The following is a 24648-nucleotide window of genomic DNA, read 5'->3' as shown; positions in this document are numbered from 1 at the left end:
GACACTGGTTTATGAAGTTGCCTGACCAAACCAGGAGCCTGTTTTCAGCCCTGCCTCACGATTGACAGCCTCACTCTCAAAATTCCATACAAACAAAGATTCCTCCCATACCAAAGGTGCCAGCACAGAAAGCTCTTGCTGCCACTAGAGTACCCAGGCTGGCCCACCAAGTGCACCACAAAGCCACACCTTCTAGGCTTTCTATCTTGGGAATAAGGACTTTTCTTTCCTGTTTTCAACCCTGCCTCCCAACTGACAGCCCAACTCCCAAAATTGCATACAAAGAAAGATTCCTCCCATGCCAAAGGTGCCAGCACAGAAAGCTCTTGCTGCCCATGGAGTGCCCAGGCTGACAAAAAACCTGCACCACAAATCCAAGGCTTCCAGGCTTTCTTTCCTAGGGATAAGGGATGCTGTTTCCTGTTTTCAGACCCACCTCACAACTGCCAGCCAGACTCCCAAAATTGTATACGGATGAAGATTCCTCCCAGAACAAAGGTGCCAACACAGAAAGCTCCTGGTGCTCATGGACTGCCCAAGCTGGCCCACCTATTGGACCACAAAGCCAAAGCTTGCAGACTTTCTTTCCTGGGGATAAGGGCTGTTGTTTCCTCTTTTAAGTCCTGCCTGACAACTGCCAGCCCGAATCACAAAATTACATACAAACAAAGATTCCTACCGAAACAAAGGTGCTCGAACAAAAATCTCTTGCAGCCAATAGAGTACCCAGACTAACAAACCAACTGAACTACCAAGCGAAAGCTTGCACGCTTTCTTTCCTAGGGATAAGGGCTGTTGTTTCCTGCTTTCAGCCCTGCCTCCCAACTGACAACCCGACTCCAAACATTTCAGACAAACAAAGATTCCTCCCACACTAAAGGTGCCAGCACAGAAAGCTCTTGCTGCCCATGGAGTGACCAGGCTGACACAAAAACTGCAACACAAAGCCAAAGCTTCCAGATTTTCTTTCCTAGGGATAAGGGTTGCTGTTTCCTGTTTTCAGACCTGCATCCGAGCTGCCAGATGTAATCTCAAAATTGCATACAGATGAAGATTCCTCCCACACCAAAGGTGCCTGCACAGAAAGCTCTTGCTGCCCAGGGAGGCCCCAGGCCATTGGTACAGCTCTGGGTGTCTCCCATCCCCCCACTGGGAAACTTCTCGGACCCTCCCATCTTCTTCAAATTCGTAGAGCTCTCGGTGTCTTCTGGCTCCCCGTTGGGAACGTTGTTGGACTCTCACTTCTTCTTTTCATGGGTAGAGCTCTTGGGGTGTCACGTCTTCTTCCCACGCGGTAACATCTGCGCATTGGGATAGGTTTGGATGGGTGTCGTATTTCCAGTCATCGTCCACGTTGGCAAAGGCCCCCTCCTCGGTCTGATAGAGAACTTGTGTCTTCTTGAAGCTGATGCCCAGCCCAAAAAGCTCAGCAGCCTCAGCACAGCAGGATGTTAAACGCTGCAGAGCTGCCACTGTGTGAGCCACAACGGCGTCGGCGTCAGCGTAAAGCAGCTCCCGGACAAGATGGTTTAAGGTCTTAGTGTGGGCCTTCAGTCGCCTTAGGTTGAAAAGGCTTCCATGGGTACGATATGGGATGTAGATCCCACCTTCTTCGTCGAGGTCTGCCGTGGCCCTTTGGGGTATCCTGCTGAAAAAGATTGTGAATAGGGTTGGTGCAAGAACGCAGCCTTGTTTCGCACCATCCTAAAGAATAAATAAATTATAGCTAAATAACCTTGGGAAAGGGGAATGGCTTTTATGGGCACTTCATTGCACACTGTTTCTGCCACCGCTCAGGGTCAAGAGTCCTTTCCCTGCTCCAGCGTGGGCTTCCTCCTGTGGCAGACAGTTCCCCGGGAACTTCCGCTGCAGGAGTCCTTCCACAGGAGCAGTCCTTAAGGAATCGATCCAGTGGAGGTGCCTGTGGCAATGCAGTTTCCTAGGAAATTACAAAGAAAGGAAAGACAGAACACTGCTCAAATTACTTCGGGATTTGTGTCTTTTCTGTTGAAAGTTGTAAGGCATGAGAAAAGAATGTACAGATGTCATTTTTTAGCTACTCCGGATAGTTATGCAGTACCACTCAGGTGCCACTTAGGGATCTGTGAGGAGGGACTGCTCAGCTCCCAGCTCTCCCAGCAGGAGAGTTCCCAGTTGCGGGTGGGAGGGCAGGTGTGTGCGTTCTCTCCAAAGGCAAACTGAACCTGCCCCTTGAACCCGGCTCACAAAGAACTGGCATCCAAACACATTTGCCCCAGGACTGTGGAGCCTGTCCGACCAAGCCTGCACCGACACGCTCTGAGCCTGACTATTGCCAGGGAGTCATCTTTGTTAGGAAGCAAGCACAGTTTTGACGTGGGCAAACAAGTCCTTTTTAGCTGTTTTCACAGCTCTTTGGTCCACCCAAAAATCATTCCAAAGAAAAACATCTAAGTGTTCCACTGGGGAAACGTGAGCGACCCAGAGCTGCAGCCATGGGAAGAACGTGGGCGAGTGCGAGAGCTCAACCTGAGGGGAGAAAATGAGAGTCAAGAGCTGCACCAATGGGAGGCAGATGGGAGAGTCCAAGAAGTTGCCCAGTGGGAAGAGGGGAGAATCCCAGAGCTGTGCAGGGGGGAGGATGAGAAAGACCCAGAGTTATCACAAGGAGAAATCAACAGATACCAAGTTTTCCAATGAGCAAGTTTATGAAGACAAGTATTTCCATGCCAAAATGATTCTTGCGTTTCATCCTGTCTTGTTGACTGTAAGGCCTGAGGTAAAAAACCAACCAACCAACCAACCAAAAGAACCCAAAACAACCCACCTCTGGGTACCTCCAGGACAGTTTGTTGTCTTTGAGAGGTTCTTTCTCTATCCTTCTTCTATAGCTTGATCTTCAGTTTCTGCACCAAGAAGAACATTAAACATTGCCTCTTAACGGTTTCCATTCCGAGGGCTGCTTTTCTGGAACTGTCTCTTCTCACCTAAGTGCCTGATGAAGCTGCTCCATTTCTGGAGCCGAAGAAAAGATTGGAGGAGAGCTATCACTTGGAAGAACATCCTTATCTCCACTGAACAGCAAACCAAGAAACGGGAACGTTCTAGGAAACATATGAATCCAACTGAAAGACTCCAAGCACTCTCCATGCAACTCCAGCAGCAGTGAGGTCAGGCAGGAGGCTGGGTTTAAAAGGCTCCCCAGCACAGTCCGCCTCAATCTAAGCCATTGTCTTGAACACTGACATCTTGGGATGTTATTTTAGAGCGAGATGGGCAAACAAATGCCAAGTGGAGCAGTTTCAGCTTGCTTTGTGCCCTGGGAACAGCTGCAATCTTTGCAGCACTAAGTGCTGTGTCATCCCTTTGTTGCCCGTAATCCAAAAGAAACACAAACCAACAGAGTGCCGGTTTATGCGGTGCTTTATTCGGGGGCCCGGGAACCTGCGGGCTAACGCCCCAAGTCAGGATTCCAACGACCCTCATTTTCAGTTCAGCTTTTATACACAAACAAGTTTTCATGCAGTTTCCACGGCAAACCAGTTACAGTTTCCACAGGAAACCAGGTGCAGTTACAAACAAGCTCATACTTCATACTGATAACAATTAATAATCATCTACTCTAATCATAAATCTGCTTAAGTTGTCTTATCCCTAGAAACTGTTTAACAGACCTTAACCACATCCTAGGTAACAAATCGTTATATACATGCTTGACTAGATTCTTTGATTATGGTTTCCACCTCACACACAAACAAGGTTGCTACTTTGGAGTGTTGCTTTCTAGGCCTAGTCTTCTACTAAACCTTAGCCATTCTACTACTAATTTGAATTGCTTTGCAACATGTCCCCCCTTTTGAGCATTCTTCAGGCTTTGCTTGCAAGGATGCTCAAATACAGCAATCTTCAGGTTGTAGTTTCTTGATGGGTGGGAGGTGATCCATCTTGTGGTGAGATGACTTCTTTTCTTGTTATGACTTTCATAATGCGTCTCGTATGTTGACCTTCTTTTACAATCATTCCTAAAAGACACTTATAAACAGTTATGGCTATGACAATAATTATTACAATCAGAATTCCGTACTGGATAACAGAAGATATCCATCCTGACACATGAAGACCTAGGGAGTTGAATAATTTTCCTATCCAATTGTGTTCTGCTTCCTTTTGTAGTTCATGAACATTCTCGTCAATTTGTTCGAGTTGATCAATGTCCCTTTCAACTTCTTGAGTGACATTTGGGATGTGTACACAACAATGCTCGTTCTTTGCATGCAGGTAGCCACAAACTCCATGTTCTTTGAGTAATATCAGGTCTAATGCCATACGATTTTGTATAGTCATTCTAGAGGTGGCTTGTAATTGTAAATTTAGATCTTTAAATCCTTTCTTAGTGACTGCTGCTAACCTTTCAGTTTGTCCCATTAATTTAAACAGCATCTCTCTGTTACGGTATGTTGAGATTGGTGCAAACAGGGACTCTAAGACCCATCCAAATTTAACTCCTGCTGATGGTTCATGCCGATCTCCCAACCCCAGGTCATCAATATCTCTACTAATTTCTCTTTTCTTTCGTGGTTGTATTTCTACTGATGTTAACTTATCCTGCTTCCAGAATGGACAGAGAGTAGGTATCCCTAATGTGACAGGTACAACCGGACCATCTATGGGCATGTGGGTGGTCCACTGGCCATGTCCCATTACCCACACCAAATTTCCTGGACTCCTAACTGTGGTGGTACGGTAATCAATGTTTTTCACAGATTCCTTAATAGTATGATTATATCCCCGACATTCACATCCTAACTGCAGAAGTGTTTTGACTGGCATTAAGCCTATTTCATCGTCTGGGGTATCACATGTGTATACTCGAGTACAATTCCAATTTTCCTTTGTGCGTGTTTCTGTCCTCCAATTATGATTTCCTCTATTTCCTGTAGAATAAGTTTGATTCTTTTTCCCCTTCCAGTGAATGCACCACTGTACTTTTCCAATATAACTATAAGTCTCTAGTAGGCTGGGTCCCCAAATTGTTTGCCACTCTTCCATGGTTGTAGAGCTAGTAATATTTTGACATACTTCTTCTTGTTTTTCTTGTTTTATTTGAACTTGTACTTTAGAACATGGGTAGATTACTGAACCTGTGACTAAACAATTCCCTTCTAGCTTTCCGATTTTCCCACTTTCTATCCAACGGAAATATCCAGGTATTTGCTCACATTGTCTTTTAGTCATTTTGTTCCTTAATAAACATGCATCTGTCATTTCATTCCATGTTTTGGTTACAAGCCTGCAATTCCATGTAGTATTCTTAAACATTTTAGGAATTTCTGGCACTGGAATTATTCCCCATGGGATTGGGTCTCCTGCAGCGTGAGGCATAGGGAGACACGCAGTGATTTTTGTGACATTCCGTACTCTCCCAAAATCACGAATTAGGCCTATGACTAGGTTTTCTTGTCCCACTTTTCCATCTGGAATCTGCAGGTTACTTACTTGTCGGATTATTCTTTCAGTCCTTTTGTAGACGGCAGTAATTCCAGTATCCCACCAATCATCTCTACTTATCCAGCAAGTATACTGGCCTTCATCTTCTTCTCTTCGTATTTCTTTGATTTTCAAAACTATTGAGTCTGCTCTCTTCTCAATCTGATGTCTTTTTCCTACTTTCAAGTTTTGTCCCTTAAACCACCACCCATATTCAGAATACTGTCCTTCTGGAATTCTACAACTTAGAGTCAGATTTCTTCCTTCCAGGGCCGGATAAACACTGTATTCTGGTCTGACTCCCACTCCTTGATGTGGTACAGCCACTACTGTCCTTATCCCATAATCCTTTTCTTCTCCACATGTGACCACACAAAGAAATGTACCTTCTGTCTTTCCTATTCTGGGATTAGAAATATTCAGCCACCCTTTACCTCCCTTACTATTTGACCACCAGCTAACTCCTTGACTTTGTGATTCCCAAGATTGATTTGTTATATTCAATTTCCACCATTTTACCTTAACTGATTTTCGACAATTATCAAATTGGAAAGTACAATTGATTTTTAAGGGAGGACCATCCCACATGTCTGATTGTTTCCTAGGGGTTAAAACTCGCATTTTGGTCGCTGCTTTCTGAGTCGTGTTTATTGTCCGTATTTCTATATTTCCATAATCAAAACTTTCCCAAATCCAAACTACACACATATATGTACCTTCCATAGCTTTAGACACCTTGGGTACCTGCAGAACGGTGTAACCCTTTTGTTGTGCAGCATCCCAAACTGTTGTCACTCCTTCTGTCATCTTTTGATCTTGATCTCTCCATCTCCACTTGACTTTGACATCTCTCAATTCAGCTCCCTGGTCGTCAGAAAATAGACAGGTTAAGTTTACATCAGCAACCTCAGGTACCAGCAAGTAAGGGTCAGGGGTTTCAATTTTCACAAAGGTCTCTGCCAAACCTATCAGTCCCAGAAATATTAAGACTTTTAAGTAGCTCGAAACACCAGTTTTGTCGGAGAAAGGGGCTCTACTGACCACGAGACGGGAACCTTCTTGACCCGAGTGTAATGGATCCAGCTGTCGATTCCCTCGACTTTCACTGCTGTGTAAGTGGTCATTATCACCTGGCGAGGACCGTCCCATGTTTCTTTCAGCGGCTCCACTGACCAGTTTCTCACGTAGACATGATCTCCCGGAGAAATGTCATGCACTGGATTCTCCAGGGGCAGAGGTCGATTCCACTGCAATGCTCCTCTGAGGGCTGTGAGAGTCTTGTTTAAAGATAACACATAATTAAACACTGCTTGATCACCTACTACATGAGGATCCCCTTGGTAGGTAGCTGCATGATAGGGTTTGCCATACAATATCTCGTATGGACTTACTCCTATTCTCTCCCTCGGTTTGATCCTAATTCTCAACAGGGCAATGGATAATGCTTGGGGCCACGGAATCTTTACTTCCTGACAGATTTTCTTCAATTGACCTTTCAATGTCTGATTCATCCTTTCAACCTGTCCACTAGACTGTGGTCTCCATGGCGTATGGAGATTCCACGTTATTCCTAATACAGCCGACACATCTTGTACTATCCCTGCTATAAAGTGCGGTCCTCGATCAGAGGACAACCCTAAGGGGACCCCAAATCTTGGGATGATTTCCCTCAGGAGAGTCTTTACCACTTCCTTTGCCTGATTAGTCCTACAAGGAAAAGCCTCAGGCCATCCTGAAAAGGTGCAAACATATACTAACAAATACTTATAGGATTGGGCCTTAGGCAACTCAGCAAAATCTACTTGCCAGTAATCTCCCGGTAACTGACCTATCTGTATTTTTCCCATCTGCACCTGCTTCCTGACTACTGGGTTATTCTTTATACACGTAGGACACATTGCATTTACCCTTTTTGCCAATGTTAACATCTGGTTTGAGAGAACCTCATTTTTCAAAAATTTTACCAATGCTTCTGCACCCCAGTGGCACTTATTGTGTTCTGTTTCAAGCACTGCTTTCATTATTCTGACAGGTAGAATCACTTGTCCTATGGGGGAAATATACCACCCTTTAACATTCTTCCTTGCATTTGTCATTTGAGCTAATTTCTCATCTTCCTGTGAATAATGTGGTTTTTCTTCCATATATGCTATTGCTGGATTATTTCGAACAGGCAAAAGAGTCATTTGAGTCCATACTTCTCTTGCGGCTTGTTTAGCCGCTTGGTCAGCTTGTCGATTACCTTGAAATTCTCGTCCGGGGTTAGTCTGATGTCCTTTGACATGCATTATTGCTACTGCTGAGGGCTTGTGTATTGCCTCTAGCAATTGTAAAACTTCTTCTCGATGTTTAATCGTTGTCCCCTGAGAAGTAAGAAGTCCTCTCTCTTTCCAGAGTGCTCCGTGAACATGAACTACTCCAAAAGCATATTTAGAATCAGTCCATATGTTAACTCTCTTTCCTTGGCTTAATATTAAAGCTCTCACTAATGCCCATATCTTGGCCTTTTGTGCAGACGTACCTGGGGGTAATGCATTCGCTTCTATCACTTGTTGTAAAGTGACCACTGCATACCCAGCATACCTGGTGCCATTTTCCACAAAGCTAGATCCGTCAGTGAACAACTCCCAGTCAGGATCTGTCAATGGCTCGTCCTTCAAGTCTCTTCTGCTCGCGTAGACTTGTTCAATGGTCTCTACACAGTCATGCTCCAGGATACCTTCTTCCTGTGTAGACCTAAGGAATTCTGCTGGGTTGAGATGGTTAGTGATTTTCAGTTCAACATCATCTTGTTCTCTTAACAAAGCTTGATACTGTAACATTCGGCTAGATGAGAGCCAGTGCCCCCCTTTTTGTTCTAAAACTGTTATAACCATGTGAGGCACGTACACTATCATGTGTTTTCCCAGAGTCAATTTGCGCGCTTCCTGTATTAAAATGACCGTCGCTGCCACAGCTCTGAGACACCCCGGCCATCCCCCACTTACTGCGTCTAGTCGTTTGGAGAAATACCCGACCGGTCTTTTCCAGGATCCTAGACGCTGAGTGAGGACTCCTAGAGCCATTTGTTGTCTCTCGTAGACATAGAGCTGAAACTCCTTGGTTGGGTCCGGCAGTCCCAGGGCAGGTGCTTCCTGGAGGGCTCTTTTCAATTCCTGGAACGCTTTTTCTTGCATCGTCCCCCAGGTCAGCTTGGGCTCCTTTACTGCTTCATATAAAGGTCTAGCAGTTAGTCCAAAGTTGGGAATCCACAGTCTGCACCATCCGACCATTCCTAAAAAAGATCTCAGTTCCTGATTATTTCGGGGCACAGGGATAGCACATATTGCTTGAACCCTATTTGTTCCTAAGCGCCGGGTTCCTTGGGAGATTTCACATCCTAGATAAATAACTTTCTGTTTTACTAGTTGTGCTTTTTCTTTTGAGACTCGATAGCCTGCTTGTCCCAGCATGTTTAACAGTTCAATGGTTAACTGACGACAAAGTCCCTGTTCTATAGCTCCTAAGAAAATGTCATCTACATATTGCAGTATTATATATGAAAAAGGAGATTCTTTTACCTGAGTAGTCTTCCATTCCTCCAGTTCCTTTGCTAACTGATTACCAAATATCGTGGGTGAGCATTTGAATCCTTGTGGTAATCTAGTCCAAGTAAGCTGTCGCTTTCGTCCAGTCTCTGGGTTCTCCCATTCAAAGGCAAAGATTTTCCAACTTTCCCGTGCCAGTGGTATGCAGAAGAAGGCATCCTTTAGATCAATAACTGTAAACCACTGAAATTTCTCAGAAACAGATGTTAACAAGGTGTAAGGGTTAGCTACAACTGGGTGGATATCTTTTGTGATACGGTTTACTGCTCTCAAGTCTTGCACTAACCTATACTTACCATTTGGTTTTTTTATCGGAAATATGGGGGTATTAAATTCTGACTCACATTCTTTTAATATCCCTAAAATTAAAAACTGTGTGATCATTGGAGCTATCCCTTTCCTAGCTTCTAAACTAATTGGGTATTGCTTCACTCTAACGGGTTGTGCTCCTTCTTTTAATTCTATTCTAACTGGGGTAGCAGCTTTAGATTTTCCAGGGACCCCTGTTTCCCAAACCCAAGGCACCACAGCCTGTTCTATTTCCTGAGGTATCTCTTCCTTTTCTACTTCATTCACAACAAAAATTTTTGCTAAGTTCTCCTCCGGAATTTCCAGTTTGACTCTCCCTTTTTCAAATATAATTTTAGCTTGCAAGACTGAAAGCAAATCCCTTCCTAGTAAACATTCAGGACTGTTAGGCATATACAAAAACTGATGGTCTAGTTCTTTTCCTCTAAATTTAATATCTAAGGGTCGCAAAAACGCCTTTTCCTCTACCTGTCCCGAAACTCCTACCACCCATGCAGTTGAATCGCTTAGTGGCCCCATCAATTTATTCATTGCCGAAAAACTAGCTCCAGTATCTATCCTAAATTCCGTCGGCTCCCCCTCTACTTCCAAAACAACCTTTAAGTCTGAATCTAGCCGACTCTGTCTTCCATAACTCCCTAACATAAATGCTTGGGCGACACCTTGTGGCGTGCCCGTACCAACAGGGTTTTGTGGATTTGCAAAGCTTTGAGGACTCCACGGATTCATTCCATTTCCAGCATTCAATGGGCATTCATTTTTCCAATGTCCTTGTCCTTTACAAAGAGCACACTGATTTGGTCCTATCCTACCACTTCCTCCCCCAAATTGATTTCCAAATCCCGACTGATTGTTAAATCCTCTACCCATTCCTCCCCTTCCCCTATTACCACGACCTCTTCCTCTATGGTCACCGGCCCCATTGTTCCCTCCTGGAGCTTGCAGGAGTGCTAACAAGCTCGCCTGTTGTTTCTTAGTAGCTTCCTTTTCCCTATTATTGTACACCTTCCATGCCACCTCTAATAATTTTTCCAAGTCTCTTGTCTCTGCTCCTTCTAGCTTCTGAAGTTTCTTCCTAATGTCTTCCTGTGCTTGTCCCATAAAAATCAATGCCAATTGCAATTTCCCTGATTCAGCTTCAACATCTAAATCTGTATATTTCCGAGCTGTCTCTTTTAACCTCTCCAAAAAGGCTGAAGGGGATTCCCCCTTATCTTGCTTTACTGAGTATAATTTTGACCAGTTCAGCGTTTTTGGTATCCCACTTCGTACTCCCTCTACCAATAATTCTTGATAAACTCTTAACCTTTTATAATCTTTGTCTACCTCCGGATCCCACTCGGGATCCTCTCGCGGTACAAAATCATTCACGTTTCCCCGTACCCCCCGGGGCAAAGTTTTTATTCTTTCTTTCGCTTTTTCCACCATCACCCTTAATACTATTTCCTTTTCTGTTGAATCCAGAATTGTATCTAACAATACCTGTAAATCATTCCAGTCTGGATTTTGAGTTTTTATAACCATTTTTATAATACGAGCCACCCGCTCCGGGTTTTCTCTATAAGTTCCAGCAGACTGTTTCCAAATTAATAAATCACTAGGTGAAAAAGGAACTTTTACCATAACTTTCTTTCCGTCCGCTCCAATTGCCTCCCGCAAAGGAGCCATCAATCTAGGGGGTGAGAGCGACCCGCCTGCCTCCCTTCCCCCTCCCCGTCTCCTTTCTCTAGTCCTTCCCCTTTCTTTTCGCCCCTTCCGAGTCCGTTCTGCTAGCGGAGTTCTATCAAAATAACATCCTCGTCCTTTCGTTCCTTCCTCATCCGAGGACGATTCTAACGGGGGCATGGAGGGTGACCGTGCCCTCTCACGTGAAGGGAGACTATCTCTCGAGGGTGCACTTGGGGTTCTACCGGGGGAGACTAACAAAGACACATCCTCCTCTGGTTCTGAAAACCGTATTTTCCGCTCATGTTTATCATCCAATCCTTTCAATATCATTATACTCCGCTCTTGACATTTTTTACATTTATCATCCTCCAGTTCCAGCTATTTCAATACTAAGATACCACACTCTTTTTGCCATTCAGTATTATGTTCTAAATAATAAAACAAATCCAGATATGGTATTTCATCCCATTTCTCATTCTCCCGTAAATATCGCATCAAGAGGGTTATAATTTCCAAAGTCAGTGAACCATTTCTAGGCCATTGCATTCCTTCTGTCTCATATTGAGGCCATACATTATTACAATAATCAATCAATTGTTTCCTGCTTAACTCTTGTCCAAAATTTCCTTCCTTCCAATGTTTTAACAAGCAACCAAGCGGAGAATCGCTAGGGATATCTTTTTCTGCACAAGACAGTGCTCTAAAGGTTTTAAACGCCATCATACTGACTCACACACACACACCAAAAGCTAAATTCATCAAATTCACAATAACACAACAATACAAAACAATACTTTGAACGACCAGCACGATAACACAACAATATAAACCAGTAACATATTCCAAAACCAAAACCAAAACCAAAACCAACTCGCCAATTCTCCCTCTGAGTGGCGAGTGCTGGTAGAGCGCGGCTTTCGCTACGTCTTACGACCAGCGCCTAGGCTTCCCAACCGAGGTACCTTTAGCCCAACCCAGCGGGTAACTCACGGTCCCGTCTTATGGACAGGCTCCCAACCAAAAAACCTAAAAGAATAAAGCACCTCCGGGCTTACCTGAATGGTCGTCCGGCGGGCGCAGGGTCGGGCACGGGTCGATGTCTCCCCAGAAATCACCTGGTTGCCGGCATGGAGTGGATCAGCTCGTGAGCCGCCCCAGCTACCCCCGGAGTCCCTGCCGCAGGTCGCCAGAAAACTGTTGCCCGTAATCCAAAAGAAACACAAACCAACAGAGTGCCGGTTTATGCGGTGCTTTATTCGGGGGCCCGGGAACCTGCGGGCTAACGCCCCAAGTCAGGATTCCAACGACCCTCATTTTCAGTTCAGTTTTTATACACAAACAAGTTTTCATGCAGTTTCCACGGCAAACCAGTTACAGTTTCCACAGCAAACCAGGTGCAGTTACAAACAAGCTCATACTTCATACTGATAACAATTAATAATCATCTACTCTAATCATAAATCTGCTTAAGTTGTCTTATCCCTAGAAACTGTTTAACAGACCTTAACCACATCCTAGGTAACAAATCGTTATATACATGCTTGACTAGATTCTTTGATTATGGTTTCCACTTCACACACAAACAAGGTTGCTACTTTGGAGTGTTGCTTTCTAGGCCTAGTCTTCTACTAAGCCTTAGCCATTCTACTACTAATTTGAATTGCTTTGCAACACCTTGGTTAGGGTGAGGCTGTTGGCTCCTGCAGCGGGCTCTGCTCTCCTGGGGGGCTTCTCTTCACAGGCAGGTTCTAAAAAGGGACTGAAACAGCAACGTTAGGCCCAGTGCAAGGGAAGCGGCCGGCTGAGCATTTTCAAAAATGCCCTTAGGGTAAAATTGCAGGAGTGATGCCAAACACGACCAGACTGCAAAGCCCCAGCCCTGGGGCGAGCACAAGATCCCCACCCAGTGCTGAGTGACAGCTGGAGCGCGGCAGCTCCCTGTGTGAGGCCGGGGCGAGCCCCGGTCTGGATTTGAAAGGGAGTTGGGGGGTGAGGGCAATGGCTGAGGGCTGAGGGGCGATGGCTGAGGGCCAGGGCACTGAGGGCACTGGTTGAGGGCGAGGGCATGGAGAGCAGAGGCTGAGGGCCAGGGTTCTGAGGGCACTGGCTGAGGGCGAGGGCAAGGAGAACAGTGACTGAGGGCCAGGTCGCTGAGGGCACTGGCTGAGGGCGAGGGCATGGACAGCAGTGGCTGAGGGAGAGTGTGCTGAGGACCAGGGCTGATGGTGAGGTCGACGAGTCCCCTCCCCGTGTCTCCCGTCACCTCTCCGGCGCCACACGCACAGTGCCCTGTGCCGGGGCTTGGTGCCAGCTGCCGGAACGGCGCTGCCGTTGGATGCCTGCCTGCCATGAGGGAGGTGAGGCCCTGGTCCAGGTTGCCCAGAGAAGTTGTGGCTGCCCCATCGTGGGAAGTGTCCAAGGCCAAGTTGGATGGGGTTGGAGCCAGTTTGTGTTGGAAGGTGCCTCTGTTCATGTGTTCTGGTCCCATTAGGGAGAGATACCTCAGCCCGAACTAAGGTGTAAACGAGACCATTTGCTGACAAAAGGCAGATTTTATTTAGTACGGACTTTATTTAACAATAAATGTGAAGTAAAGAGATAGTGAGAGATAACGGATACTGAAATGGAAAGTACAGTAAATCTTCCTACTCTTACGTCTTACTTTCTCTGATTCTTATGATCTAAATGAAAGCTCACTCTCTCTGCCCTATAAACAAGATAACTTTTATAATATGGAAATATAATTTTACCTATCCTATGTGACTCTATCTTCATAGTAAATCCGAAATAATCTATCTAAATGTTATAGCTAGATATTATGATAATTATTAATCAAATTAATAACTTAACTAGCCTAATTAATTACTAAAACTATGTAATTGACTTCAGCCATCTTTTGTTTTTTTGGCAATAATCGAGTGTGTCTGTCGAGTAGTTACTGTCCTCCTGCAGGGGGTTTCTGGGAGCAAGAGGTCCTGTCTTTGCTCATTCCCTGCAGGAGTAGTCAGGCATTGGAATCAATGTCTCAGGTGGATGGTGGAGTGAGCGTCTGTGTGGGAAGCAGCGAAGAGGTGTCCGGGTCCGCCTGGCGCTGGAGCGGGGCCTAATCCTGGGGCTGTACCGCCATGCAGGAGCGGAACAGCCTACGCAGAGTCCTGAGCGCCCACCTGAAGCGGGAGAGACGTTTGGTGGAGACAGCAGCGGCCTGCTGAGGGCCTGAACCTCCAGTTGGGGAGGCGAGGGGCTGGAGGGGCAACAGGGGCTGCGTGGGGCAGGGACCTGGTTCGTCATAGGCAGAAGAAGCTTCAGTGCCTCCGGGGGACAGGGCTTCCAGCTGGAGAGGTGAGGTGCAGAGCGGCACTTGTGGGCACGGGGCAGGTGTTCTTGGTAGTTACTGAATTTTCTTGGGGGCTGCCCTTTCATGCTGCATTCTTCCAAGTCGGTCGCTTCCGGGGAGCTACTGCCTTTTCCGTGGCATTGCTCTTCCTCGTTGGGAGTCCTCCCAGTTGGACAGTTCTTTGTGCCTCTTGACTTCTTGGCACTGCTCTTCCTCACTGGAGTGCTCCCAGTCGGACACTTCTTGGTAGCTCTTCACTCCTCCATGGGACAGCTCTTCCTCGCCGTATTCTTCCCAGTCAGACACTTCTTGGCCTCTACTCTCTTCTCCTTGGCACTGCTCCTGCTCAATGTTTTCTTCCCAGTCGGACACTTCTTGGTAGCTCTTCACTTCTCCTTGGGGCTCCTCTTCCTCGCTGTATTCTTCCCAGTCAGACAATTCCTGGTAGCTCTTGACTTCTCCAGGGGACAGCTCCTGCTCAATGCAGTCTTCCCCCTGGGACACTTCTTGGTATGTGTTAATGTTTCTTGGGACAACTCTTGGTCTCCCTCATCTTCCCACTGGGAAATGTCTTGGTCAACGTAGTATTTCCAGCCTATGCCCTCCCCAGGGAAGGGTCCCTCGTCAGTGTCTTGCACTGCCAGGACTGAGTCCCCTCCTGCTCCGTCCTCCTGCTCGCTGCGGGCCTGGGCTTTCAGTTGGGAAGGTGAGGGGCTGCTGGGGGAACAGGGGCTCTGCGGGGCAGGGACTGGGCTCTCTGTCCTTTCTGCTGGAACGGTTTTTACCGTGTCTGTATCCATGGTTTGTTCCAGGTTTCTCTGTTCCTCCGGCTCCTGGCTGGATGCCTGGATCACAAGCTCAGCCTTCTTCATGATCCCACATGTGATGTATTTCTTTGAGTCCAGCAGGGCCTCGCTGCTCTCTGAGGGGCCGTGTGGGACAGGGACCGGGCTCTGTGTCCCTGCTGATGGCAACTGCTCTCTGAAGGCTGGAGAACCTTCTGCCTCTTCCTCAACAGAGGCAGAGGCCCCTGGGGGCAGCACCTGCTGGCTCGGTGTCCGTGGCACTCACCGGGGCAGGAGCTGGACTGGGCAGGTCATGGGTTGTCTCTGCTGCCACCTCTGTGCCCACGCTACTGGCAGAGCCGGGTCCCTCCTGGGGAACAATCTGGGGGTCCCCAGCGTTCAGCGGGCGCCAGGGTTTGTCCCAGGTGCTGTAACCGACATCATCTCCCCACTGGGACAGCTTTTTCTCACTCCTGTCTTCCCTTTGGGGCAGCTCTTGGGCACTGGAGTCTTCTTCCTGACATTGCTCCTTGTCTGCCTTGTCTCCCACTTGGGAGACCTCTGGGTCTCTCTTGTCTTTCCATTGGTACGGTCCATGCCCTTGCACATCTTCTTCCCACTGAGGCAGGTCATGGTATCTCTCACCTTCCCACTGGGACAGCTCTGGGACTGCCACATCTCCCCATTGGGACAGCTCTTGATATGTCTCTTCTTCTTCCCTTTGGGACACCTCTTGCACTGTCGCATGTTCTTCCCATCGGGTCAGCTCCTGGTATCTCACACCATCTTCTTCCCATTCGTACAGCTCCTGGCGTCTCACGGTTTCTTCCCGTTGCTACAGCTCTGGGTGTCTCCCATCCCCCCACTGGGAAAGTTCTCAGACTCTGCCCTCTTCAAATTCGTAGAGCTCTCGGTGTCTTCTGGCTCCCCGTTGGGAAGGTTGTTGGACTCTCACTTCTTCTTCTCATGGGTAGAGCTCTTGGGGTGTCACGTCTTCTTCCCACGCAGTAACATCTGCACATTGGGATAGGTCTGGATGGGTGTCGTATTTCCAGTCATCGTCCACGTTGGCAAAGGCCCCCTCCTCGGTCTGATAGAGAACTTGTGTCTTCTTCAAGCTGACGCCCAGTCCAAAAAGCTCAGCAGCCTCAGCACAGCAGGATGTTAAACGCTGCAGAGCTGTCACTGTGTGAGCCACAAGGGCGTCGGCGTCAGCGTAAAGCAGCTCCCGGACAAGATGGTTTAAGGTCTTAGTGTGGGCCTTCAGTCGCCTTAGGTTGAAAAGGCTTCCATGGGTACGATATGGGATGTAGATCCCACCTTCTTCGTCGAGGTCTGCCGTGGCCCTTTGGAGTATCCTGCTAAAAAAGATTGTGAATAGGGTTGGTGCAAGAACGCAGCCTTGTTTCGCACCATCCTAAAGAATAAATAAATTATGGCTAAATAACCTTGGGAAAGGGGAATGGCTTTTATGGGCACTTCATTGCACACTGTTTCTGCCACCGCTCAGGGCCAAGAGTCCTTTCCCTGCTCCAGCGTGGGCTTCCTCCTGTGGCAGACAGTTCCCCGGGAACTTCTGCCGCAGGAGTCCGTCCACAGGAGCAGTCCTTAAGGAATTGATCCAGTGGAGGTGCCTGTGGCAATGCAGTTTCCTAGGAAATTACAAAGAAAGGAAAGACAGAACACTGCTCAAATTACTTCAGGATTTGTGTCTTTTCTGTTGAAAGTTGTAAGGCATGAGAAAAGAATGTACAGATGTCATTTTTTAGCTACTCCGGATAGTTATGCAGTACCACTCAGGTACGACTTAGGGATCTGTGAGGAGGGACTGCTCAGCTCCCAACTCTCCCAGCAGGAGAGTTCCCAGTTGCGGGTGGGAGGGCAGGTGTGTGCGTTCTCTCCAAAGGCAAACTGAACCTGCCCCTTGAACCCGGCTCACAAAGAACTGGCATCCAAACACATTTGCCCCAGGACTGTGGAGCCTGTTCGACCAAGCCTGCACAGACACGCTCTGAGCCTGACTACTGCCAGGGAGTCATCTTTGTTAGGAAGCAAGCACAGTTTTGATGTGGGCAAACAAGTCCTTTTTAGCTGTTTTCACAGCTCTTTGGTCCACCCAAAAATCATTCCAAAGAAAAATATCTAAGTGTTCCACTGGGGAAACGTGAGCGACCCAGAGCTGCAGCCATGGGAAGAACGTGGGCGAGTGCGAGAGCTCAACCTGAGGGGAGAAAATGAGAGTCAAGAGCTGCACCAATGGGAGGCAGATGGGAGAGTCCAAGAAGTTGCCCAGTGGGAAGAGGGGAGAATCCCAGAGCTGTGCAGGGGGGAGGATGAGAAAGACCCAGAGCTATCACAAGGAGAAATCAACAGATACCGAGTTTTCCAATGAGCAAGTTTATGAAGACAAGTATTTCCATGCCAAAATGATTCTTGCGTTTCATCCTGTCTTGTTGACTGTAAGGCCTGAGGTAAAAAACCAACCAACCAACCAACCAAAAGAACCCAAAACAACCCACCTCTGGGTACCTCCAGGACAGTTTGTTGTCTTTGAGAGGTTCTTTCTCTATCCTTCTTCTATAGCTTGATCTTCAGTTTCTGCACCAAGAAGAACATTAAACATTGCCTCTTAACGGTTTCCATTCTGAGGGCTGCTTTTCCGGAACTGTCTCTTCTCACCTAAGTGCCTGATGAAGCTGCTCCATTTCTGGAGCCGAAGAAAAGATTGGAGGAGAGCTATCACTTGGAAGAACATCCTTATCTCCACTGAACAGCAAACCAAGAAACGGGAACGTTCTAGGAAACATATGAATCCAACTGAAAGACTCCAAGCACTCTCCATGCAACTCCAGCAGCAGTGAGGTCAGGCAGGAGGCTGGGTTTAAAAGGCTCCCCAGCACAGTCCGCCTCAATCTAAACCATTGTCTTGAACACTGACATCTTGGGATGTTATTTTAGAGCGAGATGGGCAAGCAAATGCCAAGTGGAGCAGTTTCAGCTTGCTTTGTGCCCTGGGAACAGTTGCAATCTTTGCAGCACTAAGTGCTGTGTCATCCCTTGGTTAGGGTGAGGCTGTTGGCTCCTGCAGCGGGCTCTGCTCTCCTGGGGGGCTTCTCTTCACAGGCAGGTTCTAAAAAGGGACTGAAACAGCAACGTTAGGCCCAGTGCAAGGGAAGCGGCCGGCTGAGCATTTTCAAAAATGCCCTTAGGGTAAAATTGCAGGAGTGATGCCAAACACGACCAGACTGCAAACCCCCAGCCCTGGGGCGAGCACAAGATCCCCACCCAGTGCTGAGCGACAGCTGGAGCGCGGCAGCTCCCTGTGTGAGGCCGGGGCGAGCCCCGGTCTGGATTTGAAAGGGAGTTGGGGGGTGAGGGCAATGGCTGAGGGCTGAGGGGCGATGGCTGAGGGCCAGGGCTCTGAGGGCACTGGCTGAGGGAGAGGGCAAGGAGAACAGTGGCTGAGGGCCAGGTCGCTGAGGGCACTGGCTGAGGGCGAGGGCATGGACAGCAGTGGCTGAGGGAGAGAGTGCTGAGGACCAGGGCTGATGGTGAGGTCGACGAGTCCCCTCCCCGTGTCTCCCGTCACCTCTCCGGCGCCACACACACAGTGCCCTGTGCCGGGGCTTGGTGCCAGCTGCCGGAACGGCGCTGCCGTTGGATGCCTGCCTGCCATGAGGGAGGTGAGGCCCTGGTCCAGGTTGCCCAGAGAAGTTGTGGCTGCCCCACCGTGGGAAGTGTCCAAGGTCAAGTTGGATGGGGTTGGAGCCAGTTTGTGTTGGAAGGTGCCTCTGCTCATGTGTTCTGGTCCCATTAGGGAGAGATACCTCAGCCCGAACTAAGGTGTAAACGAGACCATTTGCTGACAAAAGGCAGATTTTATTTAGTACGGACTTTATTTAACAATAAATGTGAAGTAAAGAGATAGTGAGAGATAACGGATTCTGAAATGGAAAGTACAGTAAATCTTCCTACTCTTACGTCTTACTTTCTCTGATTCTTATGATCTAAATGAAAGCTCACTCTCTCTGCCCTATAAACAAGATAATTTTTATAATATGGAAATATAATTTTACCTATCCTATGTGACTCTATCTTCATAGTAAATCTGAAATAATCTATCTAAATGTTATAGCTAGATATTATGATAATTATTAATCAAATTAATAACTTAACTAGCCTAATTAATTACTAAAACTATGTAATTGACTTCAGCCATCTTTTGCTTTTTGGCAATAATCGAGTGTGTCTGTCGAGTAGTTACTGTCCTCCTGCAGGGGGTTTCTGGGAGCAAGAGGTCCTGTCTTTGTTCATTCCCTGCAGGAGTAGTCAGGCATTGGAATCAATGTCTCAGGTGGATGGTGGAGTGAGCGTCTGTGTGGGAAGCAGCGAAGAGGTGTCCGGGCCCGCCTGGCGCTGGAGCGGGACCTAATCCTGGGGCTGTACCGCCATGCAGGAGCGGAACAGCCTGCGCAGAGTCCTGAGCGCCCACCTGAAGCGGGAGAGACATTTGGTGGGGACAGCAGCTGCCTGCTGAGGGCCTGAACCTCCAGCTGGGGAGGCGAGGGGCTGGAGGGGCAACAGGGGCTGCGTGGGGCAGGGACCTGGTTCGTCATAGGCAGAAGAAGCTTCAGTGCCTCCGGGGGACAGGGTTTCCAGCTGGAGAGGTGAGGTGCAGAGCGGCACTTGTGGGCACGGGGCAGGTGTTCTTGGTAGTTACTGAATTTTCTTGGGGGCTGCCCTTTCATGCTGCATTCTTCCAAGTCGGTCGCTTCCGGGGAGCTACTGCCTTTTCCGTGGCATTGCTCTTCCTCGTTGGGAGTCCTCCCAGTTGGACAGTTCTTTGTGCCTCTTGACTTCTTGGCACTGCTCTTCCTCGCTGGAGCGCTCCCAGTCGGACACTTCTTGGTAGCTCTTCACTCCTCCATGGGACAGCTCTTCCTCGCCGTATTCTTCCCAGTCAGACACTTCTTGGCCTCTACTCTCTTCTCCTTGGCACTGCTCCTGCTCAATGTTTTCTTCCCAGTCGGACACTTCTTGGTAGCTCTTCACTTCTCCTTGGGGCTCCTCTTCCTCACTGTATTCTTCCCAGTCAGACAATTCCTGGTAGCTCTTGACTTCTCCAGGGGACAGCTCCTGCTCAATGCAGTCTTCCCCCTGGGACACTTCTTGGTATGTGTTAATGTTTCTTGGGACAACTCTTGGTCTCCCTCATCTTCCCACTGGGAAATGTCTTGGTCAACGTAGTATTTCCAGCCTATGCCCTCCCCAGGGAAGGGTCCCTCGTCAGTGTCTTGCACTGCCAGGACTGAGTCCCCTCCTGCTCCGTCCTCCTGCTCGCTGCGGGCCTGGGCTTTCAGTTGGGAAGGTGAGAGGCTGCTGGGGGAACAGGGGCTCTGCGGGGCAGGGACTGGGCTCTCTGTCCTTTCTGCTGGAACGGTTTTTACCGTGTCTGTATCCATGGTTTGTTCCAGGTTTCTCTGTTCCTCCGGCTCCTGGCTGGATGCCTGGATCACAAGCTCAGCCTTCTTCATGATCCCACATGTGATGTATTTCTTTGAGTCCAGCAGGGTCTCGCTGCTCTCTGAGGGGCCGTGTGGGACAGGGACCGGGCTCTGTGTCCCTGCTGATGGCAACTGCTCTCTGAAGGCTGGAGAACCTTCTGCCTCTTCCTCAACAGAGGCAGAGGCCCCTGGGGGCAGCACCTGCTGGCTCGGTGTCCGTGGCACTCACCGGGGCAGGAGCTGGACTGGGCAGGTCATGGGTTGTCTCTGCTGCCACCTCTGTGCCCACGCTGCTGGCAGAGCCGGGTCCCTCCTGGGGAACAATCTGGGGGTCCCCAGCGTTCAGCGGGCGCCAGGGTTTGTCCCAGGTGCTGTAACCGACATCATCTCCCCACTGGGACAGCTTTTTCTCACTCCTGTCTTCCCTTTGGGGCAGCTCTTGGGCACTGGAGTCTTCTTCCTGAGATTGCTCCTTGTCTGCCTTGTCTCCCACTTGGGAGACCTCTGGGTCTCTCTTGTCTTTCCATTGGTACGGTCCATGCCCTTGCACATCTTCTTCCCACTGAGGCAGGTCATGGTATCTCTCACCTTCCCACTGGGACAGCTCTGGGACTGCCACATCTCCCCATTGGGACAGCTCTTGATATGTCTCTTCTTCTTCCCTTTGGGACACCTCTTGCACTGTCGCATGTTCTTCCCATCGGGTCAGCTCCTGGTATCTCACACCATCTTCTTCCCATTCGTACAGCTCCTGGCGTCTCACGGTTTCTTCCCGTTGCTACAGCTCTGGGTGTCTCCCATCCCCCCACTGGGAAAGTTCTCAGACTCTGCCCTCTTCTTCAAATTCGTAGAGCTCTCGGTGTCTTCTGGCTCCCCGTTGGGAAGGTTGTTGGACTCTCACTTCTTCTTCTCATGGGTAGAGCTCTTGGGGTGTCACGTCTTCTTCCCACGCGGTAACATCTGCGCATTGGGATAGGTTTGGATGGGTGTCGTATTTCCAGTCATCGTCCACGTTGGCAAAGGCCCCCTCCTCGGTCTGATAGAGAACTTGTGTCTTCTTCAAGCTGACGCCCAGTCCAAAAAGCTCAGCAGCCTCAGCACAGCAGGATGTTAAACGCTGCAGAGCTGTCACTGTGTGAGCCACAAGGGCGTCGGCGTCAGCGTAAAGCAGCTCCCGGACAAGATGGTTTAAGGTCTTAGTGTGGGCCTTCAGTCGCCTTAGGTTGAAAAGGCTTCCATGGGTACGATATGGGATGTAGATCCCACCTTCTTCGTCGAGGTCTGCCGTGGCCCTTTGGAGTATCCTGCTGAAAAAGATTGTGAATAGGGTTGGTGCAAGAACGCAGCCTTGTTTCGCACCATCCTAAAGAATAAATAAATTATGGCTAAATAACCTTGGGAAAGGGGAATGGCTTTTATGGGCACTTCATTGCACACTGTTTCTGCCACCGCTCAGGGCCAAGAGTCCTTTCCCTGCTCCAGTGTGGGCTTCCTCCTGTGGCAGACAGTTCCCCGGGAACTTCTGCTGCAGGAGTCCTTCCACAGGGGCAGTCCTTAAGGAATCGATCCCGTGGAGGTGCCTGTGGCAATGCAGTTTCCTAGGAAATTACAAAGAAAGGAAAGACAGAACACTGCTCAAATTACTTCAGGATTTGTGTCTTTTCTGTTGAAAGTTGTAAGGCATGAGAAAAGAATGTACAGATGTCATTTTTTAGCTACTCCGGATAGTTATGCAGTACCACTCAGGGATCTGTGAGGAGGGACTGCTCAGCTCCCAACTCTCCCAGCAGGAGAGTTCCCAGTTGCGGGTGGGAGGGCAGGTGTGTGCGTTCTCTCCAAAGGCAAACTGAACCTGCCCCTTGAACCCGGCTCACAAAGAACTGGCATCCAAACACATTTGCCCCAGGACTGTGGAGCCTGTCCGGCCAAATCTGCACAGACACGCTCTGAGCCTGACTATTGCCAGGGAGTCATCTTTGTTAGGAAGCAAGCACAGTTTTGACGTGGGCAAACAAGTCCTTTTTAGCTGTTTTCACAGCTCTTTGGACCATCCAAAAATCATTCCAAAGGCAACATCTAAGTGTTCCACTGGGGAAATGTGAGCGACCCAGAGCTGCAGCCATGGGAAGAACGTGGGCGAGTGCGAGAGCTCAACCTGAGGGGAGAAAATGAGAGTCAAGAGCTGCACCAATGCGAGGCAGATGGGAGAGTCCAAGAAGTTGCCCAGTGGGAAGAGGGGAGAATCCCAGAGCTGTGCAGGGAGGAGGATGAGAAAGACCCAGAACTATCACAAGGAGAAATCAACAGATACCAAGTTTTCCAATGAGCAAGTTTATGAAGACAAGTATTTCCATGCCAAAATGATTCTTGCGTTTCATCCTGTCTTGTTGACTGTAAGGCCTGAGGTAAAAACCAACCAACCAAACAAACAAACAAAAGAACCCAAAACAACCCACCTCTGGGTACCTCCAGGACAGTTTGTTGTCTTTGAGAGGTTCTTTCTCTATCCTTCTTCTATAGCTTGATCTTCAGTTTCTGCACCAAGAAGAACATTAAACATTGCCTCTTGACGGTTTCCATTCCGAGGGCTGCTTTTCAGGAACTCTTTCTTCTCACCTAAGTGCCTGATGAAGCTGCTCCATTTCTGGAGCCGAAGAAAAGATTGGAGGAGAGCTATCACTTGGAAGAACATCCTTATCTCCACTGAACAGCAAACCAAGAAACGGGAACGTTCTAGGAAACATATGAATCCAACTGAAAGACTCCAAGCACTCTCCATGCAACTCCAGCAGCAGTGAGGTCAGGCAGGAGGCTGGGTTTAAAAGGCTCCCCAGCACAGTCCACCTCAATCTAAGCCATTGTCTTGAACACTGACATCTTGGGATGTTATTTTAGAGCGAGATGGGCAAGCAAATGCCAAGTGGAGCAGTTTCAGCTTGCTTTGTGCCCTGGGAACAGCTGCAATCTTTGCAACACTAAGTGCTGTGTCATCCCTTGGTTAGGGTGAGGCTGTTGGCTCCTGCAGCGGGCTCTGCTCTCCTGGGGGGCTTCTCTTCACAGGCAGGTTCTAAAAAGGGACTGAAACAGCAGCGTTAGGCCCAGAGCAAGGGAAGCGGCCGGCTGAGCATTTTCAAAAATGCCCTTAGGGTAAAATTGCAGGAGTGATGCCAAACATGACCAGGCTGCAAAGCCCCAGCTCTGGGGCGAGCACAAGATCCCCACCCAGTGCTGAGCGACAGCTGGAGCGCGGCAGCTCCCTGTGTGAGGCCGGGGCGAGCCCCGGTCTGGATTTGAAAGGGAGTTGGGGGGTGAGGGCAATGACTGAGGGCTGAGGGGCGATGGCTGAGGGCCAGGGCACTGAGGGCACTGGCTGAGGGCGAGGGCATGGAGAGCAGTGGCTGAGGGCCAGGGTGCCGAGGGCACTGGCTGAGGGCGAGGGCATGGACAGCAGTGGCTGAGGGAGAGTGTGCTGAGGACCAGGGCTGGTGGTGAGGTCGACGAGTCCCCTCCCCGTGTCTCCCGTCGCCTCTCCGGCGCCACACGCACAGTGCCCTGTGCCGGGGTTTGGTGTCAGCTGCCGGAGAGGTGCTGCCGATGGACGCCCGCCCGCCGTGAGGGAGGTGAGGCCCTGGCCCAGGTTGCCCAGAGAAGCTGTGGCTGCCCCACCGTGGGAAGTGTCCAAGGCCAAGTTGGATGGGGTTGAAGCCAGCTGGTGTGGTGGAAGGTGTCTCTGCTCATGTGTTCTGATCCCATAAGGGAGAGATGCCTCAGCCCGAACTAAGGTGTAAACGAGACCATTTGCTGACAACAGGCAGATTTTATTTAGTATGGACTTTATTTAACAATAAATGTGAGGTAAAGCGATAGCGAGAGATAACAGATACTGAAATGGAAAGTACAGTAAATCTTCCTACTCTTATGTCTTACTTTCTCTGATTCTTATGATCTAAATGAAAGCTCACTCTCTCTGCCCTATAAACAAGATAATTTTT

General features: G+C 48.8%; 1 protein-coding gene and 1 long non-coding RNA gene across 2 annotated transcripts in view; one reads left to right on the top strand and one right to left on the bottom strand.

Annotated features, from left to right (window-relative positions):
* Positions 1-24648, bottom strand: part of LOC127461272 (uncharacterized) — a 107747-nt gene that overhangs the window by 80755 nt on the left and 2344 nt on the right. Inside the window, exon 2 of the mRNA XM_051768938.1 lies at positions 20934-21244. The gene's annotated coding sequence lies outside the window, so the exon portion shown is untranslated. The remainder of the gene's footprint in view (positions 1-20933; positions 21245-24648) is intronic.
* Positions 73-17131, top strand: LOC127461314 (uncharacterized). Its single transcript, XR_007900024.1, has 3 exons — positions 73-116; positions 881-1917; positions 16783-17131. It is a non-coding gene; the product is annotated as an uncharacterized LOC127461314 (long non-coding RNA).

This window comes from Manacus candei, unplaced genomic scaffold (genome assembly GCF_025592945.1).
Source record: "Manacus candei isolate 608988 ecotype Guabito, Panama unplaced genomic scaffold, ASM2559294v1 h1tg000099l, whole genome shotgun sequence".
Taxonomy (NCBI): Eukaryota; Metazoa; Chordata; class Aves; order Passeriformes; family Pipridae; genus Manacus; species Manacus candei.
This window is presented reverse-complemented; position numbering and strand designations above follow the sequence as displayed.